The sequence below is a fragment of the Antechinus flavipes genome, chromosome 4 (genome assembly GCF_016432865.1).
Source record: "Antechinus flavipes isolate AdamAnt ecotype Samford, QLD, Australia chromosome 4, AdamAnt_v2, whole genome shotgun sequence".
Classification (NCBI taxonomy): domain Eukaryota; kingdom Metazoa; phylum Chordata; class Mammalia; order Dasyuromorphia; family Dasyuridae; genus Antechinus; species Antechinus flavipes.
This window is the reverse complement of record NC_067401.1, coordinates 275,300,886-275,317,232: the sequence shown is the minus strand read 5'-3', so window position 1 is coordinate 275,317,232 and position 16,347 is coordinate 275,300,886.

Sequence of the window (16,347 nt, the reverse complement as noted above, 5' to 3'; positions counted from 1 at the left end):
ACATTAAAAGAAAGCTGAAATAGGAGTGGGAGGATAGGTGAATGAAAAATGAAAGGTCCAGGGAAGAGAGTGGTGGGAGTTAGAATTATAGAGAAAGTCCAGAAGGAGAGATAGGAGTACTGCCAGGATAAGAATGATAAATTGGGGCACCTTCATTAAAATAGACATTCTGGGGGGAACTAACCACTCAGAACCAGGAACCTCAGAACAGAGGCAACTTTTACTGCAAAATCCAGTTCTGAAGCCGCCAAGCTAAAGAGGTTTCTAGATTTTGTAGGGGAATTTTAAAAGGAGAGATTTAGGATAGCAGATCAATACAGATTAAGCACAGGGGCAATTAAGTGGTCCAGTGGATAGAGCTCCATGCCTGGAATGAGGAAGACTCTTCTTCTGAGTTCAAATCTGACTTCATACACTTACACTTGCGTGACCCTGAGCAAATCACGTAACCTTTCTGGACTCAGTTTCCTCATCTGTAAAATAAGCTAGAAAAGGAAATGGTAAATCACTCCAATGTCTGCCAAACAAAATCTAAATGGGGTCACAAAGAACCAGATATGACTGAAAAACAACTAGAGGTAAAGCACCCATAAGCTAGGGTGACCAACCAAGAAAAAACAAAACAAAAACTTATAGTTTGGAGTTGACATAGATTTTACAAAAGTTTATTTTATTTGCTTGAATGGTTTCACTTTTTTCTTCTTCCCAGATTTTTTTTATCCTTCAAGATTCCTCTTTTGAATAAAATGCATTTTGTGATTCAGAAAGAACTAAGTTTGAATTTCACCCTAGATACTTATAGCTAATAAGTTGTGTTAACTTTGGGGGGCTTTATTTTCTCATCAGAAAAGGAGGGGGTTGAATTCAGTAAACTCTAAAACATATTTTAGCTCTAGATCTCTTATCATATGAGTCCCCAGGAACACTCTCCAGACCATTCTGGAATCTAGTTAACTTTTCTCTCCTCCATCCTGATAGCCCTAAACTCTAGGTTGTGTAATTATAATATACTGCTTTATGAAAGCTCTTGTGCTTTTGTATTTATTGTATGCTCATTTAAATCTTGTATATAATTTTTTCTGAGCTTAGCCTCATCTCCCCAATTACATTTAAAAACTCTTGGAGAGTAGTCACTCTATTGTATTCAACTATATATCCCACACTGCATCTTGCATGTGGTTAATATTCAGTAAATATCTGTATTCTTTGTCTTGTTTATATTTTTCACCTCACAGGTAGACCTACATATCTACATTATAAAAAGTTTATTATGATTTTTACTTCCTTTATACCTTTCATTAAGGAATTTATAGCACTTTTACAAACTGTAGTCAGAAGCCTCTGGAAAGCATAAAGACATGGATCATTTTCCATGATTTAAAAGTATCCCGGAGGTACAGAGCAACATTTTGACTGGAAATCTTCAGTGTCATTCTAATCACTGAATGGAAAGGTTTTGACACTCCATTTAGAACATTCTGCCTGAAAGGTTCCAAGATATCCAGCTGAGAGAATACTTATTTCAGTTTCTCTGCTTCATGTCTCTTGTCATGGTGTTATGAAATACATGAATAACCTCCCTGAGTAAATGATGTCTCTACCTCCATTTAAACTTATTAGCTTAGGTAATAGGCTACTTTTCTGAAGTATAAGAAATTTATCACCTTCTAAATGATGAAAAATCTGCAGGGAAAGAGAGCCATTTTTCAAGGTGAGACATTTTCCTCAAAGATACAATGGTTAAAATTCAAAACTATCTAGAAATTGTAATTATTGATAAAAGTATAAAATGGATTGAAAAATGAAGCCTACCAATTCTGCTGCCTGGTTTTTTCTGTCTCTCTATTAAAAGCTGCTCTCAAGGATAGGACCTTAAAGGATCTCAGAGACCTTCTAAGTCCACTCTCACTTTACACATGAAGAAACTGAGGCTCAGAGAAGTTAAATGATTTGCCAAAGATCACTTAGCTAGTAAATTGAAGAATCAAGATGCAAAATCCAGGTTCTCTAACTCCAAGTATAGCACACATTGTACAGAGATTATTTAAAATTCATTCACATTAAAGTGTAAATGACTTGCACCCAAAATTGGTACCTTTCCCAAGGAAATTTGCATTTCAACAGGAATAAGAGTCTTAAATTAAAGAAACAATGTTTCCATTGAGTTTGTCTAATTAGCTTCCTTAATTTCATGTATTAGTGGGGTAGAAGAGATATTCTCATTGTGAAAGTGCTCTCTCTATACTTCTGAAATACATCACCTAAGTGCTCACCTGGCCTATGTGAAGTATATAGAACAGAGCAATCATTTATTTTGGTAGTAGCCAAAATTTGATAACTTCTAATGTGTCCATAACACTAAATTGGCTAACTTCTGATTTCTGTCAAGGCCTGTCAGGAAAAAAAGTACCATAATTCTTATCCCTGAATAAAAGTGAAGATCAACAACAATGGCCTTCAGATAACTAACATAGGCTTCATCTCATTATTGCTTATGACATGATGACCTGCATTTTCCCCAATGATCTACATAATCACAGCCAAATTTTTTAGTTCTTCCCTAACCTGGGCAGACCTTGGTCCTAACCCATTCTGCATGATATCTTAAGAAGGAATTGGGTTTTTTTTTCTTTTTTTCTGAATAACAATGGGAGAAGAATAATAAAATCACAGATTTAGTCTTCTACTCCAACACCTTCATTTTAAACAGTTGAGGAAATCAAATACTTAAATACCTAAGTAGCAAAACTCAAGTCTGAACTCAGGTCCTCCAATCTCATTTTTTTCAGAGCACCTTAAAGGACTGTTTTGAAGCATAATTTTGTCTTTGCTACTTTACTCAATTTTCTCTTTCCCTCCTTAAAACTTTTCCAGTACAAAATAAACCCACATAAGTCATCAGCATTCTTATATATCACTAACAAAACCCAACAGAGTTACAAAGAGAAATTCCATATAAAGTAACTACTGATTGTATAAAATATTTAAGAATCTATCTGTCGTGATCTTCTTCCCAAATGCAGCCAGGTGATGAAAGTTCAGATCTTTTATTATCTCCAATATAGCCCGGTTAGCTTAGAGGCCTATCTCTCTGCTTGGTTCCAAGAGCTCTCTCCAAATGTCTTTAAATCCAAAGGTCTGGTCCTTCAGCCTCTGCCTCTGCTTTCTTCAGCCTCCAGCCAGCTCCAGTCTTCATGTCATTCCAGTGAAATCTCGACTTGTAGCGTCTTCCTCTGAAGAACTCTCCGACTGGCCCATTGGCCTATTTATGCTCCTTCCAGAGAGAGGGATTATGGGTAGTTCTACTTAGTACCTTGTTTCAGGTTCTGCCCAAAACATCTTCTTGTAAGATTAGATCAACTCTAATTAGTTAGCAGTTAGTAAGGATTCCAACATCTATCTGCCAAGGGAAAATCAGAAACTTTATGAGCAAAAGTACAAAACACTTTCCACACAAATTAAGTCTGATCTAACCTACTGGAAAAATATTAAATGCTCTTGGATTAGGCGAACAATTATAATAAAGATGACAATACTACCTAAACTAATCTATTTATTTAGCGCTATACCAATCAGACTCCCAAAAAACTACTTTGATGACCTAGAAAAAATAACAACAAAGTTCATATGAAAAAACAAAAAGTCAAGAATTTCAAGGGAATTAGTGAAAAAAAAAATCAAATGAAGGTGGCCTAGCTGTACCCGATCTAAAATTATATTATAAAGCAGCAGTTACTAAAACCATCTGGTATTGGCTAAGAAATAGACTAGTTGATCGATGGAATAGGTTAGGTTCAAAGGACAAAACAGCCAATAACTTTAATAATATAGTATTTAACAAACCCAAAGATCCCAGTTTTGGGGATAAGAACACATTATTTGACAAAAATTGCTGGGAAAATTGGAAATTAGTATAGCAGAAACTAGGTATTGACCCACACTTAATACTGTACACCAAGATAAGATCAAAATGGGTTCATAAAGAATGAGATTTTAAATAAATTGGAAGAGCAGAGGATAGTTTACCTCTCAGACCTGTGGAAGAGGGAGGAATTTATGACCAAAGAAGAACTAGAGATCACTATTGACCACAAAATAGAAAATTTTGATTATATCAAATTGAAAAGTTTTTGTACAAACAAAACAAATGCAGACAAGATTAGAAGGGAAACAATAAACTGGGAAAACATTTTTACAGTCAAAGGTTCTGATAAAGGCCTCATTTCCAAAATATATAGAGAATTGACTCTAATTTATAAGAAATCAAGCCATTCTCCAATTGATAAATGGTCAAAGGATATGAACAGACAATTCTCAGATGAAGAAATTAAAACTATTTATAGACATATGAAAATATGCTCCAAATCATTATTAATCAGAGAAATGCGAATTAAGACAACTCTGAGATACCACTACACACCTGTCAGATTGGCTAGAGTGACAGGGAAAGATAATGCGGAATGTTGGAGGGGATGTGGGAAAACAGGGACACTGATACATTGTTGGTGGAATTGTGAACACATCCAGCCATTCTGGAGAGCAATTTGGAACTATGCTCAAAAAGTTATCAAACTGTGCATACCCTTTGATCCAGCAGTGTTTCTACTGGGCTTATGCCCCAAAGAGATACTAAAGAAGGGAAAAGGACCTGTATGTGCCAAAATGTTTGTGGCAGCCCTGTTTGTGGTGGCTAGAAGCTGGAAAATGAATGGATGCCCATCAATTGGAGAATGGCTGAGTAAATTGTGGCATATGAACGTTATGGAATATTATTGTTCTGTAAGAAATGACCAGCTGGATGAGTACAGAGAGGACTGGTGAGACTTACATGAACTGATGCTAAGTGAAATGAGCAGAACCAGGAGATCATTACATACCTCAACAACAATACTGTTTGAGGATGTATTCTGATGGAAGTGGATCTCTTCGATAAAGAGAGCTAATTCAGTTTCAACTGATCAAGGATGGACAGAAGCAGCTACACTCAAAGAAAGAACACTGGGAAATGAATATAAACTGCTTGCATGTATGTTTTTCTTCCCGGGTTATTTCTACCTTCTGAATCCAATTCTCCCTGTGCAACAAGAGAACTGTTCAGTTCTGCACACATATATTGTATCTAGGATATACTGTACCCTATTTAACATGTAAAAGACTGCTTGCCATCTGGGGGATGGGGTGGAGGGAGGGAGGGGAAAAATCGGAACAGAAGTGAGTGCAAGGGATAATGTTGTAAAAAATTACCCTGGCATATGTTCTGTCAATAAAAAGTTATTTAAAAAAAAAAAAAAACTTTTCCAGACCAATCTAGCTCCCAAGATAGTAGATTTCATCCCTCCATCTGTACAAATCTAAGCTCTTCCATAACCTCTTATTATAATCCATTCTTTCTCTAAGTATTACTACTTTTGAGAAACTCTTAGCTGTATTAATAGTAATTTTATTAATTTCATTTTCTAGGATTGTTTTCAAGGATAGTTTTACAAAAATGCATAAATGATGACCATTAAGCCATCATTTCAAGCAAATATCATATAGAACATACTAGATCACTTCAATATACAAATGAAAATTTATTTTAGTATATTTGGGGAGTTTTACCTTATAATTTTTTTTTACTTTCTATGAATGGGAATATATCTTTTATTCCATCTAGTAAGTAATTTTATTCATTTTTCCCTTTAAAAAAAGCCCAGAATATTTTTTTAATTAAAGGTTCAATGTTCTTTCCAATTCACATTCAGGAAATTTCCTATAATGTTACACAATTATATGGAGAAAATATTAGACATGGATAGTTACATATTTTATTTTGTTATCAAGCATTCATAGCAAAGTACCCTATACTCCATTTGGTATGCCTTTTTTTATTACTGTTTTCAACTTAATCTCACAACTCTTCAGCTTCAAAGCAATCTCAGTCATGCCCTACACTGAAAAGGGAAAGTGATTTCAAAGGCAATAAATCAAAATTGTAGCCTTTTCTGATCCTGCATCATGAATTTATCAAAAGTAATTCCCCAGAAATATAATGCACAACTGAACATGAACTGAAGGTTGCTTAGTTGCATGGCCAAGTCAAATTAACAAGTATTTATTAAATGCTTACTGTTTGTTACAGGCTCTGCTAAATTTCAGGAATACAAATATATGCAAAAAAAGACAGTCCTTACTCTCAAAGAGTTTACATTCAAAAGTTCAAATGGGGGGAGATAACACCATAAAAAGGAAGTTGAAAAGTTGGGGGCAGATGGATGAGATATGAAGGTACCCAGGGTAGAGGCTTTATATAGAAAACCCAAGAGAAGATTCAGAAATGCATCCTGGAAAGAAATGAAAATGTGGGGGACTTGGGTACCCTCCTTGAACTGAAGGTTCTGGAAGGACCTAGCCAATTTAAAAAAAAAAAGGTCTCAGGAATGGAGGGTGCTTCCAATTTATGGAGTCTAGGGTCAGACCGAGCCTCCAAGTTGAAGAGATTTCTGGAGCAACCTAAAGAAAGTCTAAGAGAGTTAGGAGTCTGACACAAAAGAATGAAATCATACAAGATCCCCTCCCCAAGGAAACACTCATATCACAAGGAAAATAGATTAATAAAAAGACAAAGAAAAGATATCTGAGGAACCTAAATCCCACAGTTGTGCAGCTTCACCATCTAGTGAGAATAAATATGTTAACATAAGATGAACATCTCCATTTTCTTTTCAAACTTCTATTTTGTGACTAAATCATTGTTATATAAATTGTTTTTCTGTTACAGCAGAAAGATTTGAGTAGTATATTGTGGCAATTAAATGTGTATCTCTCAAAGTTGGTTTAAAAAACCCTATTAATGATATATGTGTATCCCTCAAATTTGATAAACAAATGCTGAAAATATATGTTTTTGTCTTAATTTTGTAAATAACTGATAAACATTTGATAATAATGTTAAGAACTAAAGCTCTGATTGATGGTTTCCTTTTATCATAAGCCTAGGTAATCAATCATAAATCAAAACTTAGATGTAACTTATAAGTGTCCCTTAACCAAAACCACAAAAACCTACCAGAGACCCCAGCCATGAGTCTGTTATTGAGTTATGACTGGTATAGATTCCTGGATCCTCACAATTAAAGATTTGGGCTTTTTGGTTTTTCTTTAGAGCAATATCATTTGATTAACACTTGTCAGAATGCCACCTCTGAGGGATACCCACAAATAGAGATGTGGGTAGAAAGAGAATCTTGTAAACTCATTTAATGGAATCTCTGAGAATTAAGTTGATGGTTTGTTCCTAGAAGGTTTGTAATGCCAGAGAAACTGAGGCAAGATAGAGGTTAGAGAGTTATAATAAGGACACTGTGGCATAACAGGTTAATGTTGATTAAAATGTTAATAAAGTTTGCATAATGAGAAATGTTAAGTCTAATTGGTATTTCTATCATACATTACATAAATTGGTCTTAAACATATATCATGTGTAACATACTGAAACAAAGTCTTACTTGTCTTATGTTATTCTCTCCAAGTTATATATCACTCTGAAAAACTTGAATACATCAGTGAACTCATGATTTTTATGATGTATTCACTACTCTTAAAAAAACTTGCATCTATATAACACATTAGAGATCTTGCTCTGATTCTTTTAATATTTTGTCAGCATCACTATGCTCCTTATGTAATAAGTTTGGGAAAGTTCATAATTTAGCTTAACAAAGGTATGAATTTTTCTGGTTATAACAACTCTGAAAGATTATATAAGGCATCAAGGGGTTGTAATCTGTGTCTATGGAAGGACTATGAACCCCAAAGAAATCGCAACTACTTTAAGTTTTGAATTACAATTATAGAAAGGTAAGCCAATGGAAATAAGTCAGTGGTGAGATTCAAAATAATGCTAAACCTAAGTTTTATATCCATTTTTCAGGTTCCTGAATCAATCAAGCCTTCTCTGAGAGGTATTATTTTTCTTTCTTTCTTTCTTTTAACATGTGACACTGGAGACAAAATATGAAAATTATGTAATCCCTACCACCTTCAAGAAATTTACAATCTAATAAGGCATATATGTCATAGAGACAAATAAGATGATAAAAGATAGAATATGATGAAGGCAAAGAACATGTTTTCAGAAAACTTAAACAGAAAGAGATCACTTTCAGCTAGGATCAGAAGTAATAGTTTCATAAAAGTGTAAGCATAAGGGTCTGTCCCAACCCCAACTAATCATAGAAAAACCACTTCATTGAATCAGTTAAAAGTAAACTAATTGTGAATAAGTCTTTAACCAATGTGAAAAGATCGTAGGGGCTTTATGTCATTGAATAAAGACAGATGAGGCCACATGAAAAGTAACATTTCATTGGTTGAAATGAGTAATGACCCATAGGGATATTAAAAAAACAAAATAAAATGCTTCATTCATTTATAAAACCAAGGATTTTTTTCCTGTTTCATTTTTATCTTTGTATCATAAATACCCATAGAATGTAGTGCACATAGTAAGTTCTTTATAAATTCTTGATGATTGATTTCTATAAAGAATGTTTAGGTAGAACATGTTATGGTATGTAATTGTGATGGAATTTACTTTAAGAAATGACAAATGGGATGGTTTCAGAAAGGATGTAAAGACTTTTATGAAGTGATCCAAAGTAAATTGAACAGGACCAGGAGAACAATGAATACAGTAACAGCAATATTATAACAATGATCAATGGGGAAAGACTTAGCTACATTGTTCAAGACAATGATCCAAGACAATTCCAAAGAACCTACAATGAAAAATGCTCCTAGAAAAATCACTCCTAGAGAGAAAGCTGATGAACTCTAAATGCAGATTAAAGTATTCTTTTCACTTTCTTGATTTCCCTTGCACTATATATATATATATATATATATATATATATATATATATATATATATATATATATATATATATATATATATATATATAGCAATATGGCTAGATGGAAATGTTTTGCATGACTTCATAAGGTAAATTGATATGTTGTTTGCCATCTCAGTGGATAGGAGAGGGTGTAAGGGAGAAAGAAAATTTGTAATAATTTGTTTTAAAGAAATATTAATTTTTAAAAATGTAATGAGATAGTCAATAAAATAAAAATATAATTTTAAAAAAGAATGGTCAAATAAACAACCATCTTTTCATGAAAAGATAAATAAAACTTTCTTATTTTGTAAACAAAACTTTACAGGGACTAAAATATAGATTAGGGTGGATAAAGATGGCATGTATAAAGCTTTTATTATGTTCCAGGCACAATGCTAAGCTTCAAGGATACAATACAAAAGAGATAGGCATTCCTATGTGGGTGGATGGTGAGATAGGAAAAGGAGAAACATAGGTATAAAGTAATGATGTCCAGAGAAAGAAGATAGGAGAATATGGGTAAAAGCTTAGGGAAGTCAATTTTCACAACTTTTCTAGAAACAACATTGATTTGGTTCCTCCTCTTTTTGTCTCTTATCTGCCTATATTCGTTTTTATTTGCTAATAGTTATGGGTAACAAAGGATGTCATGCACAGTTCACTGAGAGCCAAGAATAGTCACCCCTAACATCTTTCCTACTCTTTTCCAAGGGAAACTGATTCCTTATTGAAATGAATTAAGAGGTTGGAGTTAGAGACTGGCCACTTTGCTCTCTACAAATAAAAGAAGTTGTGCTTGGCTAGAAATATATCTAGAAAGAAGTAAGTAGAATTTTGGATAAGCTAAATGTGATCGATCTTTGGATAAAATTGAATGGGAATAGAAGGAATATATATTCTCAATGGTTTATGGTACCTTTACAAAAATTGACCATATAATAGGACATTAAAAATTTATAGTTAAAAAAAGTATAAATACTAAAAGTGTACTTTTCAAATCACAGTGCTCCTTTAAATATCATTAGGCTAAGGGATTTCAATTTTTTTTAAGGTTTAGATTCCTTTTCCTGATTACTACTTCTTAACAGAAAAAGGAAAGCCCAAGGAATATATCAAGTCCTGATTCCCTTCACACAAAAAGCCTGTTTGAAAATGAACATATAGTAAATAGCAAACAAATCTATTTATCTTAGTTGATATCAAAACAAAAATCAAAAAAAGAATACATATAAGAATATAAAATAGATAATACAGTTTAACTGAGTTTACTATTTAGGAGCAAGACAATTTAACTCCACTGAGAGAGACCTAGATTTTACACAGAGGAGAATTTCCCTGAAATCTCTAGCTAAGACTAATATGATGATGATTTTCCAACTGCTCTCATGTTATCTTCTTCCTGGTTACTCTCTTCCTTCAGTGATATGAAGATAAGTAGTCATCAAAGATCTTCTCTCTTAAAACTAGAAACTAGAACTCACTGAAACCAGAAGAGACTAGATCTCTCCCCTTTCCTTCTATCATTAATTTCATTTACTTCTCATATAAGCACAAAGCATTTATTTCCACCAAAGAGGAAAGAGGTCCATACAATTGGTACTGTGAGCCAGATTACATTCATAAGAGACAGCTTCTACATAGCAGATAAACATATGGCCTTTGAGTAGAAAGGACCAAGTTAAAATCCTACATGTGTCATCTTTGGTTATATGGCCTTGGACAAGTTACTTAATATCTCAGTTCTCCAAGCTCCTCTTCAAGATTGTAAATTGCAAAACAACTGCTGATTTGTGTTATTAAAGGGAATTTCCTCTTGAAGACTTCCTTCCTTTGATGAAATCAGGTCTGCATAAATAATAATAATGGTAACAGCAACTGCAGCTACAACAATAATAGTTGTAATTACATAATATATGTAATATATTATATGATATATTATATTAAATTATTTAATAATTACAGAGTTAATATTTTATTTATATTATATATTATTTATATTTATTATATATTATATTTATAATATAATTAGCATCTAATTATAATAATATAATAAATGTGTAATTACACATTCAATTAATCAGAATGGTGGAAATAACACCATTTCATAAACAACACTCACATTCCCACTCCTAACCCCTCAGTTCCCACATCAGTTCTTTGATGTTCTACCAAGCAAAAGTTTAGTTTCAGCTCCTCTTCACTTATAGGTAATACTGGAAAAGTATTTTTATGAAGTGCTTTTAATTCATCAACCACTAGAACAGATCTGCTTTGAGTTGACATTAAAATGGGTCTCAAAGCACATTGAACTAGAAGTCTATTCCAAAAATAACTCAGTTGAACATTGAGAGAATCATCAATTGATGGATTATATTCCCTAGTATTCAGTTCTTCCCTTATCTCATTACTGAACCTATATATATATATATATATATATACCTTTTTAGTACAGGAGAAGTATAAAATGCCTATACCCTTTGACCCAGAAATTCCATTATTAGTTATATATCCCAAAACATTAGATGATAAAAAAGAAAGGCCCCATATACATCAAAATAATGGTAGCATTGTTGATGTTCTTGTTCAGTCATTTCCATCATGTCCAACACCTTCATTTGGAGTTTTCTTGGCAAAGTTATCAAAGTGATATGACATTTCCTTCTCCAGCTCATTTTACAAATGGAGAAACTGAGGCAGACAAGGTAAGTGACTTGCCTAGGGTTATATAGCCAAGGTCTGAGGCCAGATTTGAACAAAGAACTTCTTGACTTCATGACTAATGCTCCATCCATTTTATTAGTTGACCAAAACAATTGCAGTAATACTTTTTGGAGAAGAAAAGAAGTGGAAACAAAAAAGATGGCCATCGCTTTGAGAATGGTTAAATTATGGCATATGAATACAATGGAATATACCATTGTGCTATAAAAAATAATCAATATGATGAATACAGAGAAGCATGGAAAATTTCTATGAACTAATGCAACTATGTAAAAGAATATATAAACAACAAAAACAAAAAACAAAAGCAAAACTAAACAAAAATTTTGCAATATGTTAATGATTATACTTGGTTCTAAAGAATACATATGAGAAGGCATTTCACTTTCTTTAAATAATATTACTGTTCTATAAGAAACAATCAGCAGATTGGTTTCAGAAAGGCCTGAAGAGACTTATATAAACTGAGGCTAAGTGAGATGAACAGGATATCATTGCACACAGCAATAGCAAAATTTATGTGAGCATCAATTCTGATGGACTTGGCTCTTTTCAACAATGAAGTGATTCAAGGCAATTCCAATAGATATGACAAGGAGAGAGTCATCTGCACCCACAGAGAGGACTATAGGTACTGAATGTTAATCACAGCATAATATTTCATTTTTTTGTTATTGTTTACTTGCTTTATTTTTTTTCTCATTTTTTCCTTTTTTTCTTGTGCAGCATGATAATTGTGGAAATATATACATAGAAGAATTGCACATGTTTAATATATATTGGATTACTTGCTGCTGGGAGAGGAAAAAAAAATTTGGAACACAAGGTTTTGCAAAGGTGAATGTTGAAGACTATCTTTGCATATATTTTGAAAATAAAAAGCTACTATTAAAAAATTATTAAATAAAATTATAGGGACCATAGGTGTGGGACACTGAATATATTATTAAACTTTTTGATACACTGCTTAATTTAGCTTAACTTTTTCATTCCAAGTAATAAAAGATGGCTCCATGAGTGGCAGGAGTGGGAGTGAGAATTCAATTGGAAATATAAATGATATTCAAAAAGATATCAAGGCAAAATTATTTTTAAAATATTGGACAAGTCTAAGTGAGTTTATTTAAAATATTTTTGCCAAGCAAATTGCCTAGATATTTCAGTTCGTGATAATACCATCACTATTATTTTTAGCACTATCTAATGATAATATTCCAGTATCCAAAACCTAAGTCATTTGAGTAGGAGTACCTGGCTTCCAAATACTCTATCTACTTTCTGCCAGAGCCTTTCATTCATCTTTTGTGAAAATATCATAGCGAAGAAGAAGAGGAAGTAATGTCCTCATTATTCAACAGCAACAATTGATGACCAACTGCCACCAACAGGCAAATAAGCACAAGAGACTTAGATATAACAGTGCCCCAACTAGCCTTGGTGGCCCTCATCAAGAAAAGTCATCATTAACTGCTAACCAACTGTCACACACAGAGCAAGTAAGCTACTTTAGTTGAAGCAGCATGGCACCCAAAAAGAAAATCAAGAGACTTGGCAGACAAGTCAATTTGTTACTACTATTTTGACAATCATCTCTTTTCAGATCCTGATGAAGATAGCCCAGGGCTCTGAGCTCAATAGTCTTGGGAATAGCAATCCTTGCAGCCCAATGCCTTTAACCATCATCCTGGGAAGCAACCCAAATGGCAATGTAGTTGGCAATTGCTCCTACAGGTGCTTCAATTTCCATTGCTAAAGACTCAGAAAAGAAAATTCTTGCTATCAAAGTTCTTGGCATTGTCAAACATTTCAACATTAGAAACTGATTTAACTTTATCAATAGCAATGACATTAAAAAAAGAGGAATTAGCATCTGTTTTGCTACTACATCCTAAGGGTGTGGAGACATTTATATTTGATTTGCAGCTAAAATCTTCCATATTAGGTTTATTTGAAAACTTCAATAGTGGGAGATCATCTCTCCTACTAGAGCACTTTATAAAGGATATAGAATGATCCTTCATTTGTATGAGCAGTTTGATAATTTAAAAGGGCAAAGATTGGAGTTTTCTAGAGCCAGCTCAAATAACTGGTGAGAGTCAATTGTACTTATTTGCTCTCCCACTCTCAATTTAGAAAATCTCTAATCTTTCCTCCAATTAGAAATCAGATTATCTAATTTTGTATCCAGGTTGTTTTCTTTCAATTAATTGATCTTATTTGATTATTTTAATGCATAAAAATCTTACTCTTCCTGCATTTGGGATCCATTGCAAAAGCTGAGGAGTTCTGGTTCCAATTTGTTACACAATTAGAATGCATTACTTAAGAAACTAATATCCTCAGAGGCTTGAACCTTTGTTTCTTTAGTCATTTCATCTTTCACCTGCCACAGTTTTTGGCCAACCATTCTAGTCAAGTTAGAACTCTAATGCCCCAGAGCAACAGCCTTTCAGAAAAACTCCCCAGAGTACTTTGATTTATCTTTCATCAAGTGAATTTTTCATAGAAGACTGCCCTTGGAGATCACAATCCAGCTCTTAGTTCCAAATTCAGGCACCCACAGGCATCCTAGAACCCTCTTCCAATTTATTCCAGAACAGAAATTCCCTCTGTCCCATCCACTCCAGCTCAGAGATCCTCCTTCTGATCTTTATTCCAGATTAGGGACTTCCTGTGCCCCCCATTCCAATTCAGGGATTATCCTGTTTTACATCCCAGCTCAGAGACCCTTCTGCTCTGTCCCAGTAAACATGACCAAAGCCTACATTAGACTTCCAGTGAGAGATTAGGTTAGAAGGGAAAAAAAAAAACAAAAACAAAAACAAAAAAAAAAAAAATGGAAAGATACTTTATCATTTCAACCACAGCCACAGTGGAATTACAGAGATAAAATCAGATAATCAAAGAAAGAAAAACTTTTCCCCTGGTTTGTAGAACTGCTAAAAATATATTAATAGATTCTGGATGTTTAAACATTTAAAAGATTGGAGAGTAATCATTAAGAAGTCTGCAAAGTAATCATTTTAAGATTGCAGAAAACTCCTGGGATTTTGTATAATTCCAGGAACTCACTTTCTTCTCTTTGTCCTATCTGATAAAGCATTTAGGAGAAGCTTAACATATGCTGAAGTATTTTAGTGAGTTTTGGGGTGCCCTTTGTAAAATTTGCCTTAAGGAAAAATAATAATTAAATTCTGTAAAACTTTCGAGGGCCAAATAACACTTAGATTACATTTTCCTTGGAGACTGATAAACCTTTTGTTTTAGTGTAATGAAGGAAAGCAAGTAGTTTGAAAATAATCCCAAAGTAAAGAGAAAAAAAACTTGTGTGGTTTCCATTTTACAATCTAGTTGAAATTTAGATAGCTGCCTCCTTTCCTGACTATAGGAAAAAGAGATTGTTTAAATCATGGAGCAACTTAGAAATGAGTAAAATTTAATTTAAAAATGTGATTTAAACCAAAGAAGGATCTATGGGGAGGTGACCAGGAGCTAGGAATGTCTTTTGGGAAGACTGAAGTAGAAATTTCAAAGCTTTATTTAATACAATTAAACGTTTAAATAAATTAGAAGCAAGGTCACCAAAGCATACTAGAAAGAAACCATGCATTTTTAAGCTCTTAAGAACCCAAAAAAAGGTTCTTTAAAAGGTATTGTAATTAATCAAGGCTGTGTAAAATTTTGTGCTAAATTACAAAGAAGTTTTATGGAGTAAAGATTAGTTATTTTGATAGTTTCAGGATTAATTAGGATTGATTAGGAAATACAGTACTCTGTCCCTGAAAGACCAGTCTGGGAAACATATTCCCCAGACTTTGGAATTTCATTAACTCTAAAGCAATGGGATGGGACTATCAATCTATCTCCCAAGGTTAAAAACTGACAAGTCTAAGGTAAAGAGAGGGTAAGACTAAGTTATAAACACAAAAGGAATTGATTTACTTCTTTAAATAATTTTTCCTATTTATTATTCCGTCTGATGCAAAAAAAAAAAATGCTAGAATGCAGAGAAAGCTGAATTATACTCCAGTCTCAGAAACTTATTAGCTATATGATCTTAACAAAGTTATCTTTGTTTGCTTTAGTTTCTTGATCTGTAAAGAGGAAAATAATAATGGTACCTTCTTCCCAGGGTTTTTGTGAGGATCAAAATTGCATGATTGTGAAGTGTTTGACACAGTGCATATGGTATATGGTAAGCACTGTATAAATGCTGACTTATTTTTATTATTTATTTCATTGAATTTAATTGTATACCAGATTATTAGCATAAATGTGCCAGTATTAATTAGTATTTAATTAATTTAACTAAGTAATTAATTAGTATTAAATTCCAAAGCTAATAAAATTAATAATTTTCTATGTAAGATAATTTGGAAATGCATTTGACTGAATTGATTATGGTAATAAATTTTGCTCCAAGTTTTAAATACATAGTATAATGTATATTAGTTTTGTATTTCTAAATTCTCTTAGATTGTAAAATTCAAGAAATTATATCAAAAACATTGTTTAAAAAAATCAACATGATTACTTAGATACTATTAGATTATTAATTGAGCTTTTAAAAGACTATAATAAAAACTGAGTTTGAAAACTGTTAAATATTTAATGGGATGTAATCTTGTTTTAAAACAAATAATAAGTTTACTATTATAAAGAGTGAGTTTTCATTCAAAAATTAACTATCATATAAAAAAATTAAGAAATGTATAGGGTGGCTTAAAGATCTAATTTCAATACATTAT